We start from the raw sequence: 8,324 nt of genomic DNA, 5'->3' as shown, positions 1-8,324 counted from the left end.
TAAAAAGGAACTTTTAAACCCCTGGAAAATACTGAAAAGAAAGATGCGGCATTTCTGACACATCAAGTAATTTCTTAATTTCTTAGCTGGGCTAAACTTCCCCTAGCTACATACTTGAAACCCTGTGGCTCACTTTCCACAGATTAAAGGTAGAAACAATTGGCATGAGTCAAGCCAATACATAACTGCAGTCACATGTGGTTTTACTGCATCACTCTTATCTTAACGACTCCCACTCCTGCATCTTCAGCACATTTTGTTACAGCAAACAGGTTCATGTTCTGAGAACTCCTGTGCCAAACCTCTGTGCACACTGAACTCATTTTTACAATTGAGTTCCACATCTCTGGAAACAGGAACATTCATGGAAATGCAGACTGACCTTTACAATCACTGAAGTACAGCTGCAACACCTCTCCCAGCAACACCTATATGGTTTGCTAAGCCAATGCAGGAAGTTTGGTTGGATTCTCTCTTTCTTTGCAGTTTCTGCCTGAAGATAGACACATGGACATGGAGCCCTCAGTGACAGTCTGAAAAGCACACTGACAGGATAGGGAATAGAAATCCCAGTCCATGATTGAAACCATGCTACTGTGGCTCACTGCCACATCAGAAATACCCTGCAGTTTTGTCAGGCACATATGGTATAATTTTCTGTCCTAAATAATCAGCCTTCTGAAACATCAACACATGCAAGGGGGGAAAAAAAAGAACAAACAACCATTTATGTACACATGTTCCTATCCTCTCAAACTTACTGCAATTGTATTCCTTTCCCCAGATACTCTCAAGTGCACAACTTCCCTTAGCCCACACCAGATAAACCAGCAAGAAATTAAGTGAATCAGCAGAGTGTATTTCTCTTACAACAGACACGGTCAGGTGTTTCAAGCAATCAACCTATTACATGGCATTTCTAGTCCAAATTCCATTGTTGGTCTTACCTGCTATCTATGAAATTAAGAAAATTAAAATCAAAATTAAGTGTATGCTGTATGTATGGCTCTTCTGCCAAATCATGTTGCCACTTTCAAATCTGTCAGAAGCCAATTATCATAATCCTTTCCTGCCTCTCCCTGATTACTGCTGAAACATTTGCAATCCTCACAGAAATGCGCTACCCTCTTCCCCACCCCTGAACTCATCAGCAGTCCAAAGGTCTGCAGCATTGGGGTAAAGCAATATCCAGTAAAGATGTGCCAGAGCAACTCTGAATGCCAGATAACATCTTCCAACTCAATTCCTAGCAGCATTGTCATAACATCTATGCCTCATTTTCAGAGAACCCCCACCTATTATCCATAGGAGAAAATGAAACAAAAAAGCCCACCAGACTAGGCAGCTTCTTATGAAACCAGCCAGAGGTAAAAATGAAATAGTATTTAGACAGATCTGCCCTGTCCTTGGGCAGAAACATTTGTCCTTTTGCCTTTTTTTGTTCACAGCAACCCAGCACTGAATTTTTAAGAGGAGGAGTACAAGGGAACCCAGTCCTGCCAGTACTGCCTGACAGCACAATTACAAAATGAGGGCTATGCAGTTGCTAAGTGCATTGATAACACGTTCAGACTCAGACTAATTTCTTTTGAGACATGTCTATTTTCTGCCCACACCCAGTACTGCCTATTTATATTTTTTTTACAATCACAGCTGCCAGAGTGTCAGGGAACAGGAACACGTGGAGGCACAGTTTTATCTGGAGGCTAGTGCTGCCTTATGTGAACCCCATTTTGATCTTCCACTTATGCTTCCTGAGAAACATAACAATCGTGTGGCTTCTGCTACATACTGCACAAACAAGTAAGGCAAGTGGCCCTCGGGAGCAGGCATGGTGCTTGCAACTTCAATCAGAGATCCATCATCACCTCTGCTATATATCAAAAAACAAGTTTAAAGAAAAATGACAAAGCGGGCCTAGGAATAAAATTAGATTAGAGTCTTTCAGTATTCACATCATATAGACTGATGAGTGTACACAAACATACTCTTCCAAATTTTAGCAAGAACCAGTAATTTTTTTACTTGAAAAAAGATTCTATTGTTCAAAGGAAAAGGCTACAGGTAGACAAAATGTAGACTAGACAGAAGAAAAATAATTTTAACAGCTTCACTGTTAGCCTGGGCATTAAACTGCAAAAGGAAACTGTGAAATGTAAGTAAAACACAACTTAGGTCTTACATAATACCATAACAATTAATCTTAACATCGTAATTTAGAGGGCTTTTTGGATTGCGAAAGCTAAGGGAATGCAACAAAGCTTCAGAACTTCAGCTTATATTAATTAAAGATGAGACTTGATAAAAAAGGAAATTTTACTGCAAATCATTGGTGGCTTAGTCCTTGCAATTTCCTTTTAATCAGCTGTGGTAGTAGCCATGGCTGGAGACAAATTGTTGGGCTAGATGGCCCACAGGTCAGTTCCACATAGAGCTGGTCTTGCATTTTTGCAAAATCATCATTTGAATAATTTGAACATAGAAAAGACCAGACCCCAGAGAAAGCAGATGAAAGTATTCAGTCAGAACTGCTCTCAGTCTGACACACCAACCTAGATTGGTTTGTCAGGGTTTCCTTTCACGAACAGGAGCTACTCTCACCCTTTTGCTCCTCTTACTCGGTCCTTACTGGCAAGGGTTTTCACCTGAATGCCACTACTTCCTAAATGCAGTGTGACTGCACTTCACGGCAGCTCAGATTCGACTTGGAAAAATGAATACAATGTCAAGTTTTTTAAAAATAGTTATTTTAAGAGAGCACGCTATCTAGGCAGGAAAGGCATTTGCTCTAGTGTACCCCCACGCAACTACAGTGACAATAACAACTTGAAATAATACTGGCTACTGCAGCACTAGATTGTCCAAACATATAATCAGAGACTTGGTATCTCTCAAAACCTGGTCATATAAATATGCCAGATGGAAGGACAAAGGAAGAGCTGGTCAACCAAAAATCAGCCAGGACTTGAGTTTCTTGGACTCCAGCCCAGCAGTCTGCATAAATACATCATGTGATTGCCTTGATCTAGAAGATATGCTGCAACTTTTCCAATTACGACTGTTGGACGAGTGCTGCTCTTACTGAAACAGCCCTGGCTATGAAACCTGTAAACCAAAATGGGTTTGTTTCCCATTGAGAGTGATGGGAATTCATTTACTTCAGGGCTGAATTTGGTCCACTTAATATTCCTAGTTTTTCAGACAAGGATTTTATGCTTGGTGTAATTCTGACATGAATTTGTCATTAAAGAAAACTGTCACACTGAAGTGCAGCTTACTTAATACAAGAAAAACCTTTATTCACACACTGCCCCACCAACATGCACAAATCCTAGCCCAGACATTTCTTTTTTAAAAGCGAAAGGAAAGCTCGTTGTGCATTGTACAATTAAGATCTGCCTTCACTTGAATCCACCTATGAATATGCCAGTCAGAACATGTGCAATGCCACTTTGGGATGTAAACATTAGTCCATGGAAAACTGAGCAGACAAACCTGGACTGATCTCAGCAAACTCATTTCACATCAGCTAAGACAGAGCTTTCAGTGATGACAACTCCTAAAAACAGATCTGGGTTGTATGTGTGACAAAGAGACAGCAAGAATCAGTGCTAAGCTCCTGGGACGCTCATCCCATCCAGCTGTCCCTCACTGCTTGTTCTTTACAGGCTCACTCAATGCAAACTGGCAGAGAGATTTAATAGCTGATCAGAGAGACTGCACAGTCTTTAATGTCAGGACTGTCTCTTCCCTATAACAGCAATATGGTTTGAAATTGAGTTTACAGAAGGCAGAGCTGTGTTCATACTTGTCAGAAGTTACCCAACTTGGCAACAATTCTTCCCATCATGCAAGTGTCATCACAGTCACTGCCAAACACTGCAGAGGCACAGTTCAAAACACTACCTCCAAGCCTGTAAATATGTTGAAGAAACATGTTGCACAGTGCACATGCTATGTGTTTGCACCTGTCTGAGAGTGTTAAGTAGTAATAAAAGGTGGCGTTATGATAAAAATATAAATCTGAAAAAGCCTAAAACATGACCTAATACTATTTCCAGGGAACTTTTTGGAAAATCTCTGTAACTGTTTTTGAAAATACCTCCCCCTCTTCTAAGCCTTTGGTTTTGGAATACTCCTTACATTCTTTTAAGACTCTTCGTAATTCACCCCTCTTTAATTCCCTTCCATACAGTCCTGTGCCATGAAAGTCATCTTGGCTGAGAGGTGCTGGGTAACATTTTGGAAGAACATGTACAAAATAGCAGTGAAAGACTGCTGCAACGAGGCAGGTCAGCTGGGGGCTGACGGGTCCCCCTATGAGGCCACATTGGGACTCCACATTACTCTTTTCTTTCCAAGAATATAAGAGATTGAAAGCTTCTCTTTGCATGCAAAATGTCTTTGTACTGACCAAATCCTTATGAGCGAGGAGTGGGGTTAGTGTGACCTGCCAGGCTGCTGACACAGGGGTATTCGCAAACAGCAGTTCCAAGCAAGAGCGTGCAAATAAATAACCTTCGTGCCTCAGGATACTGAAAACTAGCTGGGAGGAAGAGTTTGGTCATTAAGGTTGTGGGGAAACACTGCTGCAGAAGTCATTGAATCTGTTACAAAGCAAATAGCTGCACTTGCCACTTTCTATGTAGGCGCCTCGGACAACACAAAGCAGACCGGTATGCCAATTCCTACAGCTGCCTGTTAGTCAATTCAGTCCATCCCTCTTCATCCACACCATTTTCCATCTGACATACTTCTGCATCACCAGTCTGCATATAACCTCCTAGCTTGGCTCTGGGATAAGGCAAGAATTTCACTGTGCCTTGCCAATTCCTGTGTCAGGCAGGGAAAAGCCCAGATCTGCACGCTCCCTAGTATGTGGGTCCCTCTTGTTCAGATGTGCCACGTAAGGAAGGTACTTAAAGGCTATTGTTTTTTACATCCCTTAGTTCTCTAGTGCCTGGCTGTATAACATAGCCTGTCTTACCTGAAAAGATGAGCCTTTATTACACAGAACAGACAAATCAGGCACACAGCTATAAACAAAATAGCTCACGTTAGTGTCAAGTCACAGTATGACATAGAATTGTGCAAGAAGTGAAAAGGCACATATTGGCTTCCATTGTTTCCTAACATAGAAGTGCATTAGCAGATTTTGACAGAAAATATGCATTGAACATCATGTTGGTATTACTTCTTCATATAAATCATGGTTTCAAAGGGAGGATCCATCACAACTACTGGAAGGGGAAATACTCCACACAGTCTTGGATGGAAAGAGAAGAGAGTTCAGAAAGTAACAGTCCACTGTATAACATAATCAGATAACCCCTGCCGCACATTATCAATCCAGTCCAACTTGTCTAATAAACAATAGAAACAAATACATTATCTTGCTTATGCTTCTTACCCCACGTGCAGGAGTAAACAAGCAAGATTTTCTATGTTAATTTTGCAGTTTATTTTGTATTTTCCTTTTGGCCTATTATTACTCTACTAATCACCTCCTTTGTCTCAGCTCTTCGAGGAATTAGCTGATGGAAGAGCAACACTACTGTCAAACAGCTTCTTAAACCAAGGACAATACTTTTCCTGTGAGCCAAAAGAAACATTCTCTTCTTATGCTTAAGGGAAATATATAACTGTCAAAGCAGCTGTTTCTTTATCTCTTTCTATTCCCCCAGCAGCAGCAGCTAGCATCCCTCTTCAGCCTGTTACTTAGGTGGAACTAAAACCCCAAAGGCTTACAGCAAATGCTGTATATCCTATAGCGATCCCTAGACCTAGCATCATTAATTCTTACTGGAGCAGAATGGTAAGCTCTCAAAATTCTCTCTGCATTTATTGACAAAACAAATTACTTAATGAAAAGGGAACGTGTTACGGACACTGGTGGATTCTAGGTAGCCCGCTATTTCATGTAATAACCCAACAAATACTGGATGACATAGCTAGCTGAGGTCAACACTCCTCATAGGGTTTACCTTGTCCACCTACAGAGATACAAATACTCCCTATGCCTTGCTGTTCCAGTATGTTTGCCAAGACAAAAGGGCACTTCAAAAGACAATATCACAGGAAACCAAAGTATAAAGGAATTATTTTTTTTACCCTTGCCCTCCAGCCATGGCTGATCTAATCAGTATAGCAGTGCTGTTTTGGAGGCAATTCATGATTAAAGCCTACAAAAGGAAGCATGCCAAATTATGTCAGGGAACATTGATTTTTCATGTATCTTTTGCCTTGTGGAGTTGTTTTTTTGATGCAAAGGGAGATGAAGTCAAATGAGATTTATATGTTATGGTATCAACCAAAGGAAAAGGGGGAAAAAACAGGCCCTTTACCTGTTCTGTCATTAGGCATGTATGCCAGTGGGAACCATTGCCAAAGAAAGAGCCCAGCTCATTACTGTGGAAGACAGCCCCAAGATCATTGTGCGTGTGTGTGAAGAATGCTAGTGATCAAATATGGTTCACATAGGCTCTCTTCCGCTTCATCTTCCAGCCCCAGTTTCTAAACCTCGAGATCGGTATGTATGCAGAGATGATTCTGTTAAAGAAAACCACAAAACATGCTCTGAAGTCTTACTCCATGGACGCAAACCTCTTAACTTGCCCCCTATCCTGAAAGAATCATATCTGTGATACTTTCTAATAGCAACATGGAAAAGAATGGTGGTACATGGATACTATCAAACCTATAAATAGTTAAAGCAACAGAGTCAGCACAGCAAAATGGCAAAGACATCAACAATCCGCATAGAAAAGTCTCTGGATTTTTTTTTTTAATTTGATTATTTAAATCTATGAACGCCAGCAACTTCTTTCTTCTTTTTCTCCTCCTTTCCCAGTTGAGCAATGTGCACATTCAGGGAACATAAGGAAAACTGGCAGGTAAAGGAAGTTCCCTCTTCTGTTTCTCTGAGGCAGAGAGATGTTGGGGCTTTCTGTGTCCTCTCCAAGGCCCCCAGTGGGGAGGCAGGAACTAAAAGGCTGAGGACACAAGGACTGAATGTATATCTCCTACGCAGTACTTGACAGAAGTGCCTAGATGAGTGGAGTTTTCATGTCATTCCTCCTCTCTGTTCCCTGTACTGGTGATCTGCTTCCACATGATCAGAAAAAAATCTGAGTGATACAAAATTGTCAGCAATGATCAGCCTGACCCGAGACACACACAAAGGCAGCTACAAAATTCAGCAGCTGAGGACAAAGTGGGTCTATTAAAGGTACTTCAAACCCTACGCAGTTACCAAGTAACAATTTAAGGTCTGTTTTAGAATGACAGCTCACCCTGCAGAAAGTAGGTCATCTCTTCAATGTCAAATTCAAAACAGACAGACTATAGCTGTGTTCACTTAAACCTGTTGTTTCTAGCTATCAGGCAGTTCCTATCGCTATATTAAACTAAAAGAATCCTTTGCACCTTATTGAAAATCCTTTGAACAACTCAACGACAGAGGATGTGTTCAAATCACTCCTTTTTCGCCAGGGATGGCACAGCAACGCTTCACGTTTGGTCAGTGGGTTTTACACACAGTGGCACAGAGACGTGGGCTGCCCGTGGGTGGCCTGGGGAGGTCCCCTGGGTGAGGGGTGCAAGGACCAAACTGGGCTCAAGTTCCCCAGACTGCCTTCTCTGACCTAAAGCCTCAGCTCAAATCCTTGTGCAGAGCCCCGGGCCAGGCGCCCAGCTGAGAACCACCACAACGGGAATGCCCTTTACGAACAATGGGCAAAAAGCGCAACATCAAAATTATTGTGGCTCTACCCAAGCCTGAAGAGTCTCCTGCAGTGCAATTTAAAAACAACCTTAAACAACTTTGGAGAAATGATTATGGCCAGCGCACAAAGGGGTTGGTTCTCTGTGCTACTGCCTCTGCTGAGGTCAAACCAATACAAGTAACCTTATCAAAAAGAAAGTCAGGCCCAAAGCTATTCTGTAGAAAGGTGACTTTTTCTTGCCCTCTGCAATGCTGCCTCTAATCTGAGCAAGAACTATTTGTAAGTGGCCCAACCTCCCTTCTTCCCAGCACTGCCAGAGAAAAGACAAGTCCATCAGATTGGTAGGATGATAAAGTAAAGCACAAGTGACTTAAGTAAATCTTTTCTCTTGTCCCTAGGGCAATGAACCACATATCTGCACACCAAGAAAAAAAACACATTTCTAATCCTAGCTTTATAAGCTCAGGAAGTAAAGCTGTCTCTTGGGCTCCTAACCATATAAGGTCTTCCACTAGTCCTTTCCCTCTCAAACGGAAAACACTCCAACTTGACCTCTCATCTGACAGCTCGCACCCTGTGTTTTTATTGCTCTTGCACAAA

The sequence above is a fragment of the Leptosomus discolor genome, chromosome 9, assembly GCF_034619465.1.
Source record: "Leptosomus discolor isolate bLepDis1 chromosome 9, bLepDis1.hap2, whole genome shotgun sequence".
Lineage (NCBI taxonomy): Eukaryota > Metazoa > Chordata > Aves > Leptosomiformes > Leptosomidae > Leptosomus > Leptosomus discolor.
Note: the sequence above shows the minus strand (reverse complement) of the source record.